General features: G+C 39.2%; 1 protein-coding gene across 1 annotated transcript in view; it reads right to left on the bottom strand.

Moving 5' to 3' along the window:
- Positions 1–23,726, bottom strand: part of NDST2 (N-deacetylase and N-sulfotransferase 2) — a 130,736-nt gene that overhangs the window by 88,852 nt on the left and 18,158 nt on the right. The window lies entirely within an intron of this gene.

Below are 23,726 nucleotides of genomic sequence, written 5' to 3'. Positions count from 1 at the left end.
GTCTGAAAGGGAAAAGATACTGTCATTGCCTGTACAGTATTTCTTGTCTACAGATCAAAGCCACTGATGCCGACTCGGTCTGTGCCAGCACTGACCACAAACTGGAGTGGAGAATCAGCATCACTCTCTTTGTCTGCTTTGCATCTTACATGGAAGAAAATGTTTGTTACTTCTGTCATGCCAAACCCCTTGGATGCACAGATAAAAACAAGGTATTCATTCTTTTCCGAGGTACACCAAAATGAAGCAGGGGAGTAGCTAAACTTAAAATTCGGGTAGCACCTTTGCTGAGCTCATGGGATCTCATGGTAAGTCAGTTCTTATTAACATTTTAGGCCTGGCCATCTTCTGAACTTTTTTCCCTGCTATTTTACATTCATAACTTGAGCTGTCACAGCCAGAATGTGCACAACAGGGAAATTACATTTGGATTCATGCACGTTTGTGTTCCAAGCCGGCCCCATGCAGCTACTGAAAAGAGTCTCTGGCTAAAGCACTTATGGAAGATAACCAAACAAAGGACTGAAAAGCTCTGTAAATCCTGGCTGCTGCCATCTTATTTTTTTCTCAGTTCTTTACACTGATTCTTTCCTGAAGAACACATTTAAATCTCCCTCCCCCACCCAAACCTACCATCTTACAATTTGGAGTTTGTTCTCACTTTTGTATTGCATATGGGACATGTAGCTGTGTGGTACTTTTTTTATAACCTATACTATGATCTTAGCATTTTGTTACAGGTAAGATATAAATCTTTATTTATCATTCAGGACATTGCAGCCCATAAGGCATGTTAATACACATCCCTGTCCACTGAACTTCATCCTTTATCCACCACCAATCATTTCAAAGCCATGTGAATACAGTCTCGCCTTTGAAAAATACTTTCATCCTCTGAAAAATGTTTAATCTTTTCCTTTGTCTTCCAAGACTCTGACTCTTGGAAAAACCAAAAGGGAACCTCAGAGGGAACAATCCTACAGTCACTTTACTTCTGCAGCCACTTGCTACTGTTCTGCAACTTATCTTCCTGAGACAGTCTTTTCCTTAGGTAAAGGGGGGCATATTTACCTTTTGAAATGTACCTCCGGTGTATGGTTTAGAAATATTTTCCCTTTTTTCCTAAAGAATTTAACAAGAAAATGAGAAACAAGACTGGTCCATTCTCTTTATCCCAGCGAAAGCCAACTAAAGTGGGAGTGACACACCTCAGTTGGAAGATGTCAGAGCCTCCCACAAGTCTACATAAGCAAATAAACGCTGTTGAATGCACCTGCATGATCAGATGAATTCATTTCTTTTCAGTTAGTTTTGAAGATATTTCAGAATTCCGAGGAGATATTTCCATCCCTTTTAAAATATATTCTACCCACATCTATTAAAATGAGGGTATTTAATATAAAAAGCTTTTTATGTTCCTTTCATAGAACAATCTCAGACTACTTTGTTATTTTGCTTTGTTACAGGAGCACAAAAAGGAAAGAAGGTCTTTTTGCCACTTGTCACAAAGCAGAGTCATCTTCCCTGCACTTACTGTTCACTCAGTTTCACCTTGATCCTCTTGAAGGTTTGAAAGCATTGTTGTTTATCTGCAGCTCAGGGAAGGGATTTTCTTTCTCTCTGAAGTTGATTCTAACCTACTTCAAAGACTCGCTGTCTATTAACATCATCCACTTGTCTTCCTGTGATCCAAAAACTGTACCTTTAGAAATGGAGAGCTTTCCCAAATCTGTTCTAGCAGCATGCTTTAGGCAAGGAGGAATACACTGACAATATTACCAATATTGAGAAATGTGGAAAAGCAGCCCAAGAGGAGAGAGCTGTACCAGCCCCACCCTACTGTGTGTTCTCCTACAGCCACCACAAAGGGAAAGTGGATGTGTCTCACCAACAAGATACACAGAGAAACAATTCTTGGAAACAACTCTACTACGAATTGCCTAAAACCAGCATCTCAAAAGGCACCCTACCAAGCAGTACTGAAATGAGGAGTGAAGTGTGCCCACACAAAATCAAGGTCTTATCCAGTTTCCCAAAACAGAATAATAAACAGTACAGTACAGCCAAGATTCAAAGGACTGCCCACCATGTGTGCCTGTCAGGCAATAATAAAAGCTGGAATACATCAATAGCTTCAGGCTGGCTGAGAACAAAGCTGACTTGGGTTCTGATCAAGTTTGGTGGTCTCCACATAGCTCTTGCATTACAAAAACTACCATGTCAACTGGCAGCAACTTTACAGAGAAGTGAATCAGTGGTGAACTTCACTAGGACAGCATTGGCAGTGACACATCATAGCATCCTGAACTGCACCTGCTCGGGTAACAAATACATCTTCTGCTCTCACACCTGTGAATCCAGAACTAAATTCCCCTTTTTCAAACAGATGCCTGCTCTGAAAACTTTGCCATGCCTACCAAGAACATTAACATGTGAAATAACTTCACTGTAACACAGAATCCCACAGAATGGGCAAGGTTGGGAAGGGACCACAGTAGGTCATCTGGTCCAACTTCTCTGCTAAACCCGGGTCATCCTACAGCATATTGCACAGGATTGCATCCAGATGGTCCCTGGATATTTCGAGTGAGTGAGATTTCACAACCCCTCTGGGCAATCTGCTCCAGTCTGCAGTCACCCATACAGTAAAGCTCTTCCTCATATTCAGGTGGTACTTCCTGTGCATTAGTTTCTGCCTGCTGCGTCTCATCCTATTGCTTGGCACCACGGAGAAGAGCCTGGCTCCATCCTCTTGGCACCTTCCCTTCAGATACTGACAGACACTGATGAGGTCCTCTTCCAGTTGTCTCTTCTCGAGGCTGAACAAGCCCAGCTCCCTCAGCCTTTCCTCATAGGAGATGCTCCAGTCCCTTAATTAATCTTCAGAGTCCTCCACTGGACCTGCTCCAGGAGCTCCCTGTCTGTCTTGTACTGGGAAGTCCATATCTGGACACAACACTACAGATGCAGCCTCACTAAGGGCTGAGTAGAGGGGCATGATCACCTCCTTCAGTCTACTGGCAATGCTCTTCCTAATTCGCCCCTGCATACCAGGTGACAGTAGAATGCTTTTTACAGCTATTCCCTCAATACTACATTAAATAGGAAAATGAGTAATCCCATTCTACATTAGAAAGGAAAATAAAATTTAGCAAATATATCGTGTTTTGAGTTAAGTATTCATCCACTGACCAACACAGCAGAGACTAAGCCAGAATTTAGAATGCCCAAGAGAAGATGACTTCAATTGTGTTTTAATACAACAGAGAGATACCTCAGCCCTAGACTGACTCACCTGACACACAAAAATGGCAGAGAGGAAATTCTCTCCTGTTCCTGCTCACAACCTTGAGGGGAGCTCAATCAGTCAGATACCCTATATCTCACAGAGACTGAGAATATGTCATAAATCAACACAACAGCAAACATCCCTACAAGCCACAACAGTGTGGGGACAGGCAGGGCAGCCACGAGTCACTCTTCATCAAGTGCATTTCTGGTCCTCCATGCCCTCCATGTGGTTTATATGAAATCATATAAACCACAACTCTTCAGTCCCAGAATGACAACAAAAACAAAAGAGGGCATTTATCAAGTCAACGGGGCAAAAGAGTAAAGTCCAGTGCTTTTGGTTTTGTTTGGTTTTTTGTTTTGTGCTTTTTGTTTGGGTTTTTGGGGGTTTGATGGTTCTTTCTTTTACAGAAGAAATTTTTATTTCTGGGATTAAACAGAACATTAACCATCTAAGGAATAAACACCCATTTTTATTTCAGGTCAGAAAGCACTCACCATCATTGAAATAATTTATGCAGTTGTTAGGTTAACAGCTTTGAAGTTCCAGTTAATGTCAAAAGTTCATCTGCCCTGGGAAAGGAACATGTATTTTTTGGTGTGCTATTCCCAATTTCATCCCAGCTTAACAAAAGACAATTTCTAGAGAACATGCCAAAAGAAGTACAAATTTACATGTATGAGAACCACAGGATAAAACTCCTATTTTGCCTGGTTGAAATGCAGAAGTGAAAAAGAACAAGCAAAAAAGACAGATACTGAATGGTAAAGATTAAGAGGACAAAACAGTAAAACTACTACATATGAATTTTTCAAAGCATATATTAAAATGGTTTCTGGGAATAAAAAAGGCTAAAAAACATGATTAGAAAGCACACAAAAATCATCCAGAACTAAAAAAATTCTGAGGACAGCATTTCGGAAAGCCAAAGCATCTTGATTTAAATTGACAACCATGGTTGAAATATCTCTGAGCTATCCTCAATACAAGTAATTTCAAGGTAAGAATGAATATGGACAGAGTACACAGCCTGAGCTGACCTGATGACATGATGTCTGTGTCATCAGTAAAAGAACACACCTTGCTACTGAATTACCAGTCCTTTCCTATTGTAGACACACCACCCCAAAATGGGAGGGGTAGACTTCATGTATGCAATTTTATCAAAACATATTTCTCTAGTAAGTGAAATTATACTAACCCAATAGCTTCATAATTTCAAGTGTGCTGCAAAATTAATCAAAGGGAAGACTTTAATAAAATGCTCTTCAAAACAATCAGCATTATTTATTCAGACCATTCCCATAAGGTTAAAGATTGAAATTTTAACATACTTGAGATTAATTCTTTTTTGTTTTTTAATTAGTCAGAGTGTTTTTAAAACTGTTCATAAAATAGGAACTCACATTCAACATCATCCATTAAACCATCTCCACTACTTTAGAAACCAAAAGAATAAATGCAAAATCCTTTGCATTACAAGAGTTTCATGTTTCATAAGAGACAGTGCAAATGATTGCAAGACTCCTAAAAATTTGTTTGGCTAATGCTACCTCAAACAACATACAATGTCACCTCAACCTGCTATCCGAGAACTTGCAATACCACTAAACATTAATGACACATGGAGAGGTAAAAGCTATCAACCAGGGAATGAACAGCTTTTAAAATAGCATTAGAGGGATATATGTTTTGAACTCTGAAATGCTGTATCTGCAGTAAGGGTTTTCAGTATTTCACATGCAAACATTTTCATGCAAATAAATACATGTTCCTCTAAACTGAAAGAGCTTACAAGGGCACAATTAGCTGTTTTCATTGAGTATAAATCAGACAGCTGCCTGTAATTGGAACCAGGAGCAAAAGATGTATAAGAGATGCTTTCTTCTTTGCAGATGTTTTTCCAAGATTTAAGGGAAAGTTCTACTTCAAGAAATTAATATAATACTATCTAAATCTACATGGTCTATGGCTTTGATGGGTAAATTTACATGTGAATAGTTGGTTTCAGTTTTGGTTGGTTTTTTCTTTTCGTTCCCAATTTCCTCTAGGATTTTACCTATTTCGTATAAGATTAAAACGGCTACAAAGAATCTGCACGCCAAATTAAGCACACAATACCTCTGCAAATAAAGCTATCTTTTAACAAGAAGTAGGGGGGTCAGTGCAAATGAATCAGCACTAACTGCTATCACTAATGGTGCAGAGAAGAAAAATAAAACCGCTACCCTTTCATTCTGAGGAGGATCAGAAAAGGTTGCAAATTTTAACCTGTGAGTTTTATAGATGAAGAAATTAAATACAAATTTCACATGACAGAGGCATGTTTAAATGTCTGTTTCTGTCTACATTTATAATGCTACTGAAATACAAGTGATGTCCAACACATGCTTGGGACACAGGACAGTACTTATGGCACAGCACTAGGCTATGCCTTACAAGTCCATCAGTGTAAATAATGCAAAACCAATGGGTTTTTTTGGGTGGGGGGCAGTGAGGGAGTGGAGAGAACACATCCTAACTAGTCTTATTTTCCACTAAGTCAGCATTTCGACAACTGAAATATCTATAAATGAACTTGTCTTTTAAGAAGAAACTGATTTAATTTAATTCTGTACCATTCTACAAATAAGAGTATTTAGAATAGATGACACAATACCCTTCAGCCTTTCTGCTACAACTAACTGGTCCCATGATTTCTAAACCACTTTCCTGTTTTACATGATGATTCCTGCTGGTACAAAACAGGGAAACTTCCCCTTCATTCAGGTAAACAGACAACCAGAATCAAAACACTTTTCAACATGCCACCTGACCAAAACATCGCAGATAAAGAAGAACCATAAATTACATATTTTATGCACTCCACTCCCAAGATACCAAAATAACAAAAGAACCAGCTGAGGTACCAATGCAGATGTGACCTAAGACACCTCAGGCACAGATAACCAAGTAACTTCTGCAACTTATAAAGCATCACAAGCTCCCAGCTGCTGCCTTCTCTTCCCCAGCGTAATAAAATGTAACACACATTCAGTTTACAGTATGATGCCATATTTTAGCTGGAAGGCATAAGAGATATGAATTTAACAATGTGTTAAATTGGAGTGTAGCACCTGTGTCTTACTACCAGCCTGCTTGATTTCCCCAGGGCTGGAGGATGTGTCTGTCACCTGGAGACGGGCAGCACAGGCTGACTTACTCTTCCTCGGCAGAACAACCTGGGTAAAGGTCTCAAACTGGATGCAGATCCTGGACATTGTGGTAGGGTGGGGAGGGAAAGCATGCTTTGAATCATAGAATTATTTTGGTTGTAAAAGACCTTTAAGATCCAATCCAACCATTAACTGTCAAGTCCACCACTAAACCAAGCGGTAGACTTGGCATCCCTAAGTGCCATATTTAGACATCTTTTAAATACCTCCAGGGATGGTGACTCAACCAGAATGCTACCAAATGCTTCAGAGAAAAAGGTTAGTCACTGAATGAAAACATTTGACATAATTTACAAGCATCTCTCACATGCTCTCCTCTGACCTGTCTGTGCCGATATAAGAACGGTGGGCAAACACCGGTGGGCAAACATCGTAACTCAGGCAACTGCTTCAAGTGACAGCACCACAGGAAGAAGCATCAACACCAACTACAAAAGAACACATTAGAGAAGCTTATGTCTCCTACAAAGTGCTTTAAAACAACCCCCTCTGTTGCACCATGGACTCTAATCAAATGCCTGTATTCTCTGAAGGTATCTTACTAACAAACACAAATAATATGATGTGTAATGAAAGAGAATAAAGCCTTGTTTCCAGAAAATAAAGTAAGATAGCTGATTTTACCAGAGGGGAAAAAAAAAAAAAAAGGTTGAAGTTCTCACTAATGGCTTTGTAAGTGTATGATTTCCAATGCTAAAAGCTTCCTGCACTTAGGTTATGAATTTGGAAGGAAGAAATTATGAAACAAGAGTATGTTACACATTTTCTCACTGGCATGTTAGCTTCTACATCTCCTGTGAAGATAATCTGTATATTGTAGTTTTCTGCATTTTGAAATTTCATCACCTTTTGGAGTAGCAAGAAAGGAGATGTTGCTGAAAACATATTATCTAGGCTGACCTTGTGCTCACTGCTTCCCCACACAAATAAATGCCAAAATACCGAACCAAACCTTTCCTCTCTGACCTCCAAGTACTACTAAATATTCTGTGACTGCTTGAAAAAATCTCCTGTATTCCCATACCCTCAAACCACTCCTCTGTAAAACAGTTAATCTTGAAAATACAATGCTGTCACCTTCCTCTTGCAGGTTTCTGCCATTGCTGTCACTATGGAAACAATCAGAACATCAAATATGTCAGTAAGCATGATTTATAAAATACAAAAGCGCCAAAGGTAGAGACTCTACATAAAAAATAATCAAGACAAAATTAGCTTTTTAGCATGGAAGCATTGGCTTTAAAGATTTTCAAGTTCATATGAATTCCCAGGGCAATGCTGCAGTGAGCTATGGCCAAAGAGAAAGCTGCCAGTGCAGCATCATGCATGAAGTCACACAGCCAAAGGCTGCAACTAACTGCCAGGACAAGGGGGTTGTAATCTTCCCTTTTCCATCCATTTAAAACACAAAAATCAGACAGTAGAGAAAAGTCAGTATATCCCCAAAACATTACACCAACATAAGAAATATGATAGGACATAGAGACATTTGTTTCTCTGAGATTCAGAAATAAATTAGAGAAGACCCTTTCAGCTTGTTTTGCCTGTATCTCAATAGCGCATTCAGTCATGTTCCCCTCTGTTCATCATCTCCAATCACATTCGCATCAGAAGCAAAGGCAAAGCCAATTATTCATAGCTTCCCAACCAAACAAAGATTTAAAGCAGTTCTTAGAGAAACATCAGCTACAGAGCTTGGTTGGATAGCTATTCTGTTGTGTTGTGGCGTCAGCAGCGCACGTTTATTATCGCTGTAAGATGGGGTTCATCTAAGCCCTGTATGTGCAGAAGAAGCAGTTTTCCCCGCTCCCAAAGCTCAGCACATACTTCACTTTGACATGTTGACTCAATTACAGCACACGGCAGCCTCAAGGGAACAAACACGGCTTTTTGAGACAACTCCCTCTCCGCCACACAAACATTCTCTCTGTGCTTATTTAGAAGCTTCTTCCAGGGAATGTTTTGCCTTTCATCATCACATTACTCTCTCCTCTCTCCTCACCACGTTCTAGTGATGCATCTACCCACTTCATGTTGCTGCTTTTCCTCACCTGTAATGTCTTGGAAAGTAAGCAACTCTTCTACCTCAAATTTAGTTACTGAAATTACACTCCAGACAGCAAAAGCGAGGGGGACCTCTTCTTACACCAAGATAGAACATTTCAGCTCAAAAAAAAAAAAAACCCACAAGAAAAAAGCTCAAACACAAGTCTGATCCCCTTCCACAAAAAGCACGTTCCAGAAATGGAGTGAATTTTGATGCACTGTTTCCCTGGTAATTAATTATATTAGTTCACAATATCAAGGAAAATGTATGATAGTACAGAAGAAAATTAAGAGCTGGAGTTTACCTTACTTGAAATAAGCCATTCCACCACTTTTGAAAAGTTTCAATAAATCCTAAATTAAAATGTTCATGGAAATAACAGTTTTTAGAACTTGACTCACATATTGTACTGTCTGAGTTTGTATATTTTTCTATCTGGCTCTTTTTTTTCTCCTCTTTTCAGTCATGTATGCCCAGGCCCGCTAACTCCCATTCACATCTCAGAAATAAGCATGGCCATGAGTTCCACAAACAAATTTGGGTATAATAAAAAGTACCTCCTGTTAGTAATTTAGGTTTGCTTCTGCTCAGCTCCTCTGAATAACTTTTTGTTCTTGCATAAAGAAATGAAAAAAAGGAAAGTTTAAATTACCTAATGCATTCAATACTCCCAAAATATATTACTTCAGATTTGTTATGTCTTAAAAAAAGTTTCAAATTTTTAAACTTGGAATCATATTTACATGGTATTTCTCATTTGTGTATGTAGTTCTCTGCCCTTCTCTTTCTCTTGTATCCTTTCTTACCCTTTAAAGTGACTACAAAACACTGCACGTCAAACTCTGGTTAACAATACGGTATCTACACAATATTTTCAGTATTATCATCTATTGTGCATTTCTAAATCACAATTTTTAGTGCATTTCTAATCACAATTTTTAGTGCATTTCTAGTACAATTCTAAGACCATAATTAGGTTACTCTAATCAGGTGGATGCTAATTACAATGTCACCTCTAGCAAAGTCTGCTCTTAGGACTCTGAACAACCACCAAAGTTGGTGCTACAACACTGAGGTGAGAAAATTTAAGTGATAAACATGAAGAACTTTTCCATTTACTGTATTACTTCTGCAGAATCAAATATGTCGCTGCAATCAATAGAGGAGATCATTACAAAATCCCTTGACACACATGAAGGGAGTTTTTATTCTCTGAGCACTTGGAAAGAAAGCCAAACACACAGCAAACTTGGGTTAAATTTTTTTCTGAATAAGAAGTCTACAGCATGATTTAAGGTACTTGAGTTTACTGCATACTGACTTCCTCTTTTCTCAATGCATTTATGCAAACAAGTCTTCAGCAGTCAACACACTGAAACTCTCCTACCCTCTATGTGCCTTAAGAAAACAAAGTGCAAGGCAGAAAAACTGTTTCAACATTTCCTTGTGATGGTGGACATATCAAAAATGAAAACTGATTTTATCAGACAGCAAAATGAGCACTTCGTATTAATGGAGAAAAGTACCCCGAGAGGGTCCTTAACCTCACTACAAATACCATACTTTATATGCTTGATGTGACAACAGTACTACTGTAGAAATAGAGGAGTTTCATTATCTGTGATTCCATTGAAAAATACAGAATTATGGGTCTTGCTTACAAAAGGGGATACAAAGGAAGCCATGATAGAACTGAAGAGGAGAAGGCAATTCTGTTTAATGGAAAAATGTACCTGGAGTCTGAAACACATACACATTTAATCTCCTTGGGCTGTTCTTTCTTAGTACTTGCTTAGCATAACCAGAAAATAAAATTGTGTCCATTACCCCTTCCCTTCTTTGCTTATCTGATTAGTGAACTGAATATCACCTTCTTACTCTGCGTTCTTGGAGTTTATTTTTAATAGCTTAATGACAACGGAAAAGCCATAACATTGAGTAGCAAACACTTGCTATTTTCTTTGCCTTTCATGCGTTGCCTAACAGCACCCTGAACTAAAAGATACATTTCATACACCTGCCCAAGATTCACAGACAGAAAAGAGAGAACAAGGCACTCCATGCAGTATAATCAAGCCACAAACATGCAGAGTGAACTTGCTCCCGATATCCTGATACTTTATAACAGAGCAACAAGAAGGCAAATCAGCTTTAGAAAACCTATTTATTTTGGAAACTGACAGTGATTCTCAGTCATCTAACAGTCATCTTCAAAGAAAATAAACAAAATTCAAAGCATCCTACTGATTCTGGAAGAACCAGTGCTGTTCAGGAGCCAGCACTTAATACTGCACATCCAAACATGGCTCTATTGGAGTCCACCAGGCTCTTCAGAGGAATCACACACTACAGAACAATAGCCAAAATAAACACATAAGCCCACGTCCCCATTCTACACGGTACACCCCTGTAATTTCAAATATCCCTTCACATTAACATAAGAAAACCTGTTTGGTAAAAATGTCAAGTAACAAAAAAGACAGGATAACATGTAATTTATCACCCAGCAAATACATTAATTCTATGAATTAACTCCATTGATAACATTTGTGCCCTTTTTCTTTGGCATAAAGTAGCTACCCTGCAGAGCAAACAGAACCTTTAAATCCAAATGAAGTTTGCCATCCATTCAGACAAAGAATGACAATCATGTGGCATACATTTATCACATGTTTAATCCAGTTCAGGAAACTGGAGCTCGTCAGCAATAAGCACAGTGTAAGAAGTTAGACAAAACAAAAGGAAACACCTGAAAACATGATTGTTGGCAAGGAGCTATTCCCAAGGAAGGACTGAGGAAGGACAGCATCTCACAACAATTTTTCACACCCAACACACATTCAAAGCTACTACTTTGTGGATCTTCTTGCTCTTCCTAGTTCATGGGAAATTTCATCTCTGCCAGACAAATCAAGGGAAACTGAACTGCAAATTCCATTAACTTGAACTCTGAAACAGCAGCTCAGCTACTGTGAGTCACTGAGAACAATCCTGCCAGCTTGAGAGAGACACCAAATTCAATGCAATATCCACCCCAATATACTCTAATCCACAAAAGCCAGAGCATCTGAAAGGAATCACACGGATGCTACTGCTCACTCGAGAGGGAGATGTCAGTCTGGTTGAAAAACATCCCTCAGCAGGAAGGGCCTGCTTCAGGTAGCTGCTAATAAGACAGCCCCATGTGCCCAAAGCTCCTCAGCAGAAGTGCATTCCATGTTCAAATCTGGTATTTCTAACACAGAGGTCCAAAACTTTGCCCTGAGCCTGAATTTCTGGTTTGAGTGAGGATCTTAAAAGGGGGCTTAGAAAGTTTTCCTGCAGTAAACTCATGTACTTAGAATCACCTCCAAATCATCAGTTCTCTTGGTATGGAAAAGGAAGCGTAACATGCAGCATGCTATAAGGGCTCCAAAGATCCCTCTACAGATTCCACGTGTATCAAAGAAGGTATTCAAGCCTTCCTGCATCACGAATCAAAGCACAGAGAGACAGATACCACAGAACAGCAGGGATGAGCAATCAGCTTCTTTCGATATACCTAAAAAAATACACTGCTAAATCCAATGACATTTCAAATGAAGACATATTTTGTATCTTTGGTCTCATCGGGCTGTCTGATTAACACCTCTATCTTTTGCACTATATCCTGCTTTTGTTAGAAGCATAAAGTTACCACATGTCTACAGTTCAGGCAGTTGCATGGATATGGCAGAAGGCACACAGTAACTCATATAAAAGGCTGAGAGAAATGACAAGAGGAAAGAAGCAACTTAATGCAGATCCCTTAAACTACATATTTTATAAAAGCATCACATTTGGAAACAAAATTAAGGGAGTTTGTTTGAGATGGGGGGAGGGTTGCTTCTTTTTAAGGAATCCATGCCTTCCAGAGGACAAGCACAAAAACACACACATCCTCAGTAACTGCCCTAACAGTTTTCAACAGCGAAGATTTGCTTCCTTTTAGGGCCTTGTCTACAACAGCAAGCTTTAGAAGAAAAAACCCCAAATGCTATTTCCAATTCAGCTCAGTTGTACCACTGAGTCTCACATGACTTAGCCACTAATGGTAAAAAAACCAAAGATGCTTAGCCTCAAGAGTACCGTGGTAATTGCTAAACTCAACCTTATAGGAAATGATTATTCTCTACAACCCCCCAGATACAGAGAATTACTCTTTATGATTATTTAATAAAATTACAACTTCATAACTAACCTCTTCCAGGACAGATCCTTACATCTACCTGCCACCTCTTGCTATTAAACTTATTCCTTGCTTGCTAGCAAATCTTTCTGCATATTGTATTCCTCACGATTGCTCCTCACCACTTTCTGACAGAAGAAACATGACAAACACAACTGGAATCTCTAATTTGAAGCATACTGTTGTTTCAAATGTCAGTCAGGAACACACTCCTGACACACAGAACTAACTTTGGAGCTGTATGAAGTAGATTACTTAGTTCAGTGTCCTTACACTAAGAGATTAAAAGTGTCTTTAGTCAGAAAGGTTTTTCTCATCAATGTTATAGAGCAACAGAATCACAGAACAAGATCTTGCTCTACCAGACAAAATTATCTATACACAAAACCAGAAAAAGAATCTTGCCTTGCCTTTCATGATGTCAAAGACATATCCTGAACTTTAGCAGGCTGATGGTTAATGCAGTCTCACAGAAACAGACCAATGTGGACATATTTCACATATACAATATCGCATATTTACTTCCATCTACCCCTCTTTAAAGTACTAATAATTTCCTATAAACAAAACTTTGTTTATTTCCTGTAAACTAAGTTTGACCCTCCCCTCAGTCACTGCACCTTTGCATGCCTTGCACACTCAATATTTCACTGACTGAAAAGTTATGCATACTTCTCAGCCATCCCTTCCCATGCAGTATACAGGGTAGGAATGGTATTTTTATCACCGTGTTTTTAGGGTCTCAGAGATTTCTCTAGCTCTAAATTCAGATGTGTTCAAGAGATGAAACATGCCTACCTTTAAGGTTCTCTGGTTTGCAGTGCTGCAGAATGCCATACAATTCACACCGAACCAGAATCTAACAGTGCTTTGATGGTTGATGCTCATGATTTTATGAGCTGGTAGATTAGACTTTCTCCAATGCAAACCTAGATACAGTTTAAGGTGACAGGTTTGGCAAGTCTGAATTTATCAGTTCCTCTGAACATAAATCCGCATCAAAGAGGATGGAAGTTAAGTGCTCACCTTTCAGCAGTGCCTTTGTTCAGAAGCCAGCACACAGAGCAAAGTCAACAATGCCTGGCTCACAAGCACACCCTCCTGGGGGGGCAGGGGGGAAAGGTAAAATGGGTCCAGATTAGAGATATACAGGAAAGAAAGATCAAAGAGTACTTAATTTTACACACATATGAAAAGCATTGCACGAGAGCTGTGCAAGCAACTGTTTTGTTCTAAACACAAATCATTCAACAAGACAGTGCACACGCTACTGTGTCTCCTTAAAAACATGTTGAGTGAGGAAACCCATAACCTGGGTGTTATTAGCACCATGCTCTAACAACTGAGCTGATCTCAGGGCTGTGTAGAGACCATGTACAGAAACTAAATGTAGCATCATAAATTCACTGTCTCTCAGTTCTGTTTGAAAACTAAGGTTTAGGGGTTTTTGCTTTACAAAGGAGAACTTCCAAATTGGTACACTTTCCAAATTCTTCAAATAATCTCCTCAAATTAATTGCAGGGCTGCCTTCCAGCCTACAGGAATCACCCAGCAAATGCCAAGCTTAGCCAAGTCCCCCCTCTCACAAGTCAGCCACTTGGGCAGCGGCTCCATGTGATAGCTCCTCATTGTCTTTTCCTCTGCCACACCAGAGCCAAGCAGGCACCTGACATCAATCCAGACAAGAACCTGCTGAGAGGAGCAGTGAACCCGAACACATTTTACTATTTACCCTATCACGCCAGCCAAACAGAGCAGCTTAGGGCTGCTCTCCATCCTTTCAGATGCAGTCAAACTGACTTTCTGAATGGAATTTTAAGATGCGCTTTGTTTTCATTGAGGAAAAATTCCCTGCTGCCTTCCTCTACACTGAAAAGGTTTTGATCCTGTTCATACCATCCCATCAATTGCAGGCTGGCCACACATAACATAAATAGTAACCTACAGTCTGGGAGCTCCCTCACCATCATTCACCCAGATGCAAACGGGAACAAACCAGTACAGCTAGATGTCTATATCTGGTATTAGTTTGCTCCCACTTATTTGTAGCTACAGCTTTGAAGTAGAATGTAGCAAGACACCATTCTTGAAAAACCACTCCCAAAGCTTATTCACCTTTCTTCTCCCTTTATACCTTTTTATATTGTTTCTGTTTATACTGTTCTTTTTTTAAACATTTTTTTCCTAAAGAAAGACAGCATCTAAGATTGGTATGCAATAATGTAGATTTGAATCAGCAGGAAGCATTAGGGAGGCAACATTAAAGAGCTGAAGAGAGGCTGCCAACTTGCCCTAATACCTCAATAGCAAACATGAATTAAATGAGTAAAAGAGACTTACTAAATTATTCAATCTATTTTCATTAGAAAGCTGACTCTTTGATGTTAGATTATTTCCTGAATCTTTCTACCAATCTTTTGTATTATATGTTTGTTCTTCCAATCTTTCCTTTGGGCAGACTATTCCATACTTTAATATATTCCATTATCTCATTCCCTTGTTTCTAGTTATGCCCCTTCTCACCTTACTAATTTAATTAGTTTCTATCTTTCAAGTATGTGCCTTTCAAATATTTGTGGACTCTTATCACATCTCTCAGCTACACTTCCAGTTATCACATAGCCAAGGCAGGCATGTTTGCTCGTCAGTCCCACGGTCTGTACTTATTTGCCATTTGTCCCTCCACTCTCTTCAGCTGTTTTACATCTGTCTAGAAACAAGATGCTTGGGCCTGTATAATTGACAAGTTAACTCTCACAGTTGTTCAAGAAGGAACTTCTCTTTAATTTTTGTAACCCAAAACCATACTAATTTGCTTCTTGGTACCATGACACATCTGTAAACTGATTTATCTGCTGCACAGGTATTCACTCCAGAGGCTTTTGATGCTTGAAAACACACTAGTGCTCCTCCAGTTTCACTCATTCCCTGGAGCACACTCAAACACATTTCAGACTACACTTTTTTTGACTGAATTCTCCCCAGTGCCTCCCCGCAAATGGGAAATACTTTATTTCAATATTCTCTCATTTGTTCTACTAACTCCAGTTCTTCTCTGTTAGTGTCTTCATCTATATCTAATTAATTTCTAATATTCAGCATCTTGCAAGTTTAGAAAGACCCATCCTGTAATAAAGGTGTTAAAACCACACATTTTTCAGTAAGACACAATGATACAACAACTTCACATGGCTAAATACAATATTTCTCTGCACTACTGTGTTTACATTTCCATGACTCCCTGTTGAGAATTTCCTACTCTCAGCCTAAATTACCTAATGCAAAAGAAAAAGACCAGAACAGACAAACTGAGGTATCTTAAGCCAGGTAGGATACACAGTTAAGCCAGCGGTACTGACAGAAGGCAGCAGCCATCCCCCTCCCTTCCCCACCCATTAACCGGCTGCACGTTGCCTTTGTCATGCTGCCACTGCCTGTGCTGGGCCAAGTAGGTATTTTTCAGTTTTAGATTCAGGGCATTGTACGTCTGCACAAATACTTGTAATGGCACTGTGCACCAGACTGTGTAGGGACAGAGGAGCGGGGCTCTGTGAGAACTTACACTACTGAAAAATGTCCATGAGATCCTGGTCCTGAATTCCCATTTGTAAGCCCCACCTCAGCATAGGAAAGTAAGTCTGAAATCCTGTAAATTGGGAAGTCTGCAAAAACCCAAATAGTTCTCAGGAACAGACGTAAGGAGAGTCCTTATGAGCATGTGAACACTGAAGATTTCTGTATAGCCAGGGGACAAGATGAATTGAACACGAGGTAGATCTGTTAAGGAGTTGAATTCTTTCACGGATTAGAAAAAAACCCGATGAAGTAAAGGAATACAAGAACACATTGTTTATTGGAACTTTCTCAAAAGATTTGGTCGAGTCCTTCACAAAGGGCTACTCAAGTCACTGTGCAGGCAAGAAGAACAAAGTACCGTCACAAGCAGGAAACTGGCAAAGAGAAACAAAACAGGAATCACTGATCAGTTTTGAGCGTGGAAGAAGGGTATTTGTGGAGCTCTCAAAGATTAGCGTCTGTTTTCTTTCAGGTTGTTATTAAATAGTTCCAAAACAAAGCAAAAACTGAAGTAAAATTTCAACTGAACACAACTTTGAGTGAAGTGGGTTGAATACATAAAATAACGTGGATTATTTCAGGAAATTCTAACAGAGAGAGCTCTCGGGCAGTTTGAGGCCACAGCAACAAAAAAAATGAGAAAGAAATAAAAAGCAGAAAGAGAAGGAGGTCTTCAATTATGAGCTACAAATTACCTGCAGTTACTCTGTAAGAATTTATGTTGTGTGTCAGTGAAAACAGTCATTTGATCAGCATGGTAAAAAAAGTAAACAAGACATTCAGGAAAAAAAATATTAACATTAGATATATATTAACATTCTTTAACATAAACACACTAAAGGTGAAGCTCTATATTAAGAGAGATTGTAAACCCAGCTTGACTGAAACTAGATTTAGCAGAAAGAAAAATTATCAAGAAAATGCAATGAAAAATATCAGGGCAAAGAATACGCTTAAAACTGAAGGGAAAATATACAGCAACTATTTCAGTACCCTTGAAATGACAGACAACAGGCTTGGAAGAATTCAGGTGCAATCAGTGATATCTGAAGCATTCCCAACACATCTGTCTGTTATCTCTGCCGGTATCTTCCAGGACAAAGCATCCAGAAGGTCCCTAGGCAATCCAGTCTACTGTTTAACTGCTTGTGGTGTTGGAAAGTATTTTCCTGAATTCTACTCTATTTATACAATTTAAGTCCTTTACTTCTGAGCAATGTAAACATGGAGGATTTTTTTTCTCTCTTTGCAACACACTAGAAAATTTTAAAATTATTTTAACTTCTCGAGCCTGAATAATCCTGATTGTTCCATTATCTGCTTATAGGTCTCTTATTTACTTTCTCCTGAGCTACTTCCAGTTGGTCCTCATCTTTCCTCAAACATGGTGTGTGAGCCTGAAAAGGCCCAAACATTTTAGGTCCCTTCGGATTATTACAAACAATAGCAGGTGGCACTGAGTTATTTACCAAGGAATCTACCTGTCCATCCACTTCCCCTCCATCTATCCCATATTAGCCATCCTCCTAGCAGTCACTATCTGAACCCCCCCTTTCCCCTTCCCTTCTCTCTCACAGACCTAAACTTAGGCCTCCTCTTCCTCATAGCCATATCAAGCCCAGCAGTATAATCAATCTTATGTTCCGAGTGAGCTTCAAATTCAAAATATGCCGTAATTTATGCACTATGAGCAGTTGCACAAGTTATCTCCTATGAAGTCACACTACCCGTTATCCTTCTACCCGTAATCATACTAAGCAGGAACACCCTGAACACCCTTGTCACCACCCAGGAACACAACAGCTCACCTCGTCCTGGCCCCTCACAATAAATGGGGTACATCACCACAGCCACCAAAACAAACTGCACCCCGTTCCACCCCCCAGAAGGAGAGTCTGACCCGCTCTCCGGTTCCAATGCAGGGTATGCCGTGTGTCTCAGATGCTGGGCTCCTTCATATGCATTGTTGGCATTTTTGACTCCTGTACATTGGATGATCCACTACAACACCTGCTTCTTTTCCACAAGCCTTTTACTTAGCTCACCTTCACTGTTCAATAGTTGTGCAGTTGATAAAACTTGTCTAAACAAGATTTACCTCAAGTAGCAACCGTACATACAGTAAAATTTAAAGTCAAGTTATTTAAAGTAGAAAGGAGGAATTAAGGGAGAAGGAAGCCACACATACCCATGTAATCCATTATCAGAGCAAAAGTTAGCAATAAATATGGAAATATCTTTAGTTTCCACAAATGCAAAGGAGAGAGGCATTTATATATTTGGAGTATTTTTAACCTCCTTATATTTCAGTGAAATGCATGTGCTTAAATCTCTTCAATGTCTCTGAAACTCTCACTGATAACTACATAATTGTCCACTATGAAGATTTTATCACTTCCTCCAAAACAACTCATCATCAGGTACTAGAAACAGAACACTGTATTACACATATCACTTCTCTGACTCGATATGGCATTGTCTTCTCCTTTTTTATTCTCATTTAGTGCATTTTATGATGAAAAGTAAGCCAGAAAGGAGACTGGGTTTTATAACAAAATGATTCTGATATCAAAGAAACACAGTAATGAAATTACAGATGGAAATCTTTCTTTTAGATATTTGTGCATGAACATACGACACCTGAAAGCCATCATACAGTATTTATGACAATACCTAAAAATTCACCTAGGGTTCAAAACGTGAAGCTGTTTTTTGTGACCAAATTGTCAAGAAAGCTTGACATAATTTGTTCCAACTATACTGTCATTGCTATTTACATTACAGCACACACCAAAAGGCTTCAGCCAAGGTTAAGATTGTGTACCTAATAGGTACACAAGCACAAAACTGCCTTTTACAAGGGCATGTAGTAATAGGACATAGGGGAATGACTTTAAACTGAAATATCACAGGTTTAGTTTATATATTAGAAAGAAATTCTTCACTATGAGGGTAGAGAGGCACAGGAAGACATCATACAGAGAAGCTGTGGATGCTCCATCCTGGAAGTGTTCAAGACCAGGCTGGATGGGGCTTTTAGAAACCTAGGCTGGTGGAAGGTGTCCCCGCCCATGGCAGAGGGGCTGGAACTAGATGATCCTTCAGGTCCCTTCCTACCCAAGCTATTCTAGGATTCTAACTGTATCTTTATCTAATCAGATTTCTGTATGCCTAACAAAAGACACCTGCTGTATCACATACTTTTCAAAAGAAATGGAGACAGCACACAAGTAGAACAGAAGTATTATCCTAATTTGATGAAAACAGAACTGAGGTAGCAATGAAGTGAACTATCAAAATTCACATGAAAAGCAGAGCGAGGAGCCTAGGTCAAATTTTCTAATCCCAGTTACAGCATATAAATCACAAAACAATCCTCCTGTATTCCTTTCCCTTACCATCAGATAACACAGATGTATGATGTCTGCACCAAACACTCATTCACAGTAATACGGGAGGCTGAAGAACACGTAACAATTCTCCAAGAGAAAGCAAGAAATACTTTCGGTCTTTACCGCCCTGAATTTAGGAAGCCACTACCACTGTTTTCATTCTTCCCTCTGTCAGTTCATACCGAAGGCCTACACAGGCAGGGTTTAAGTGAACAGCTTATTTCACAACCAAAGCAAACTAAGAACTCAGCCACTGCAGTCCACCTCCAGCAGCCGATTGTCAAATCAGGAGAACTAAAAGGTCGCTTTAGTTACTTCACTCTTTAAAAAAAAAAAAAAGTATCACGAAGTGCTACACTAGAACAGCTGGAAAAACTGCACCTTAAATTAGAGCGTAGACTTTAGAAATAACAGAGTAACTGAAAAAACAGCAAACCCGTCACAAGCATTTTCATCTACCCTGTAAAAAGCATGCAAAACCAGGTAAGAGTAGCATCAGAAGTGAGTATATGTTTTTATGAAGAAAAGCAGAAATGCTGGAGGAAATGATGGAAAAGTGAATAGCTGAACCAGAAACTAGGTTAGAAAGGACATCTCCCTAGAGCCCTAACAAATCTATCACAAGACCCTAGGGAGATGGTAAAAAACAAGGGGCTTTTGTAGCAATGTTTGACACTCCTTTATGTGACACAGTGCATATATTTACCAAGAAGAGTAATGCAGCACACTGAAACTAAAAATACAATTGCATACTGAGAGAAGTTCAGAAGACACGACAACATTTGATCAAAGACACACAAAGGTAACAGACCACAGAAAGGTACAAATGATGTGAGAAAAACTGATAAGGATATATTTCAAAGAACAGGGAAGAAGCCACAGAGAGAGAGCTGGCAGAAAATATCATGCAGGTACACTCGCAGTTTACTGAAAAGCCTAATGCAGCATTACAGCAAAGCACAATCTGCAACAAGCAAGCAAAAGAGTCAAGTACCAACAGGCATGGTGGGCACACAGGAAAAACATCTAACTGGGTACTTTTATGACTGATTGTGTTCATTTTATATTAATGATAGCTTTATAATCACTTTATGTTTGTATCCAGGCAACAGGACCAACCATGCATGTAAGAGATGAGGATACTATTAATATATCTTTAAGCTGAGGCAGATGACAAATTTTTACAAAGGCAGTGAAGAATTCCAGGCCCTGTTGTTTCCTCCCCAACTAGAAAAAAACCCAAACCATCCCATCCACATCCCAGATTATATGCTCTGCTGCAGTACAGTAGCAAACTACTCCCATCATGCAAATTATCACATGAGAAGCATCAATTCCACTTCTATCATGTGATAAAATTACTCTCAGAGGATGGAAAAGTATAAGTTAGGAGGAAATAGGTAACTGGGACAATTCATAAACTCCTCAACTTGCTATCCAGCACATCTGCAGAGTCCTAAGAAAACGGAGTGGACCATGGGCCAGATGAACTTTGCTGCTGCTGTCCAACCTTTTCACCTTTGAGTGAAATATTGCAGTTCTTGTTCTCACCCTGCATCTCTCTCACATAGCTTTCAAACTTGGAATACCAGAGTGGTTTACAGAAGAGTCCTCCCAGTAAAGATAAGGTAATGTATGTGAACAGTTAAAGGCAATACGATTTTCTGGCTCATGACAGAAAGAGTAGCACACTGACCTCAGCTAAATACAGAATCCATCCCCTCTATCCAAAAGAAATGCCTGTATGCTATTAATATAACAAGATGAAGCTCAGCTGTATAAATAAAACCCCTCATTTCAGCTAAGTCTTCATCATCTCTCTGGCATGCATCACCTTTTCTTCACAACAAAACTCTCAGGAGGGCCTGCAGTGTAGAGCTTTTTGCTGAAGTACACTGGACAGCAATGCAAGTCTGGTTTTATTATCTCCTCTTGGCAAGTTAACATTTATGAACAATTACGTTGGACTTAAGGAAAAAAAGTCAGAAAACAAATTTGTGAAGGAAATACTCAAGTAAATATTTTCAAGTCAGCATGGTTTAAAATGGCAGTGTATTGCCTGGAAGTGAAGGGGACCCTGGATGCTGTTTCAAGAGACTTGCTGACATGCTGTATGACATCAAGCACATCACTTATCTTTCCCACACTAAAAAATATCTCCTTATACAACCTTGCTAGATAGCTCACTTTGAAAATTAAAAAATAACTACACTGTAAATCCTCCTATTATTATTACTGCTGTTACTATGGGGGCTGGAACTGTCGTCAGCAAACAGGCAGGACATAATTTAATTTTCTTCAAATATTTATTATGCGACAACATAGCCATCTGTTTAACACTCACTATATTTAGTTTCCATCTTAAAAAACAGTGGGAAAGAAAATACTAGCTTCTGACTTTCACTTCCACATATCCTTTCCAACCACATATGCACTAATACATGGTCAATATCTTTACAACTGCAGAACCCAAGAAACTGCAGGAAAGCAGAGAGAATCCCTAGTTTTAGCAGTATTAAGTAAATTTTAATTTCAGCATTGAGAAGAAAAGACAGGGTATGAAGGATATTGGTGGAATGAGAGGACATAAATGGTAATAAAGCACTATGCACAAGGACAATACGCTAAAAGAGGACAGATATAAGAATATTACATATCTGTACAGAAAAAGTAACTTTCCAATAGCATTAATTTCTCTCCAATGCATTATAAAATAGACCATCATTCTTAAGTAACAGCTGTTGCAGAGAGGTGCCTTTGGCATCTAAATGTATTCTATTTGGACTCTTTTATGAAATGGCTTCACTTCTCTCTACCTGCACTGTAGCTTCCATCAGCCTGTATGCAAAAATCTTTTAACATGTCTCATGTCATACCCACTGGGACTTCGAAATAATAGAAGTTGAGGAGGTAGCAAAGAATCTAAACTAATTAGCACACATCGAGTGAATAATGAGGAAAACTAAAAACCAGAAAGTATCAGTTAAAATGTACTCATCCCATTTTTTCTTCCCCATTCCCTCCTCTACTATCCAAAGCCCGAGACCATGAACCGCTCCCAACACACCTCAGGTCGCGGCAGCAGCATCCCTTACCATGCCAGTCCCAGTCCACCACTGCAATTCCAAAATACAGAGCTCAGCCCTAGCTGGGAGTATGCCCTAATTTTCTAGAGTTATTTATAAACCATGATACCACATCAGGTCAGTCATGCCTGTCTGAGAGGCCAGTATCTGACACCACAACAAAAAAGGGCACAGAGCTCAGGCCAAGAAACTTCAGCACAGAGGTGAAAATGCATAAGCCAAACACACAAATGCAAAAAGATGCCCAGTTATAATGCTTGGATGGTTTTAAAGAGTTTCTTTTCAGATCTTTTATTGCTTATAAGTCTTCCTCTGTTTTCATACAACCAAAAGATAACATGCTATAAAAGCAATACACTGGTGTCATTAATTTACAGGCACTTGATGGTTGAATGGATAGTGAACAATAACTCCCTAATACAGTGTCAATATTTTGTCCATCAACTACAGATGCTTGTTGATGTGACTTTTTTTTTTATATCGTGAGTTTCCAAACACATAAAGCAAATGCATTTTTTAATATCTGTGACTAACAGAACCAATAAGGATCTAAATATTACCTTTTTGCACAAAAAACCCAAAGAGAAACCTAATCATTTAGGAGAGATAACACCTGTTTTATAAATACTTCTATGCTTGTGACCAGCACAGAAACTGCTGAGTCACACTCCTGTGGAGCAAGGGTTGAGCACTGGCACAGGCCTGTAACCTCTCTTCAGTTACTCAACAAGGACAAAGGTTTAGACAAACACTACAGCAGATAGACTTCTGTCCAAAACGAGCTAACACTGGACTTTGTTTACAGTGAACATGATTTGAGAACAGGTTAAAGATGTGCCACTGCCTGATCCATCCAAGTAATGACCAGATCTACTCTATGTTATAGTTCTTGAAGATACCACAAAAAACC

Source organism: Lepidothrix coronata, unplaced genomic scaffold, assembly GCF_001604755.1.
Source record: "Lepidothrix coronata isolate B3197 unplaced genomic scaffold, Lepidothrix_coronata-1.0 Scaffold17, whole genome shotgun sequence".
In the NCBI taxonomy this organism is placed as follows: Eukaryota; Metazoa; Chordata; class Aves; order Passeriformes; family Pipridae; genus Lepidothrix; species Lepidothrix coronata.
This window is presented reverse-complemented; position numbering and strand designations above follow the sequence as displayed.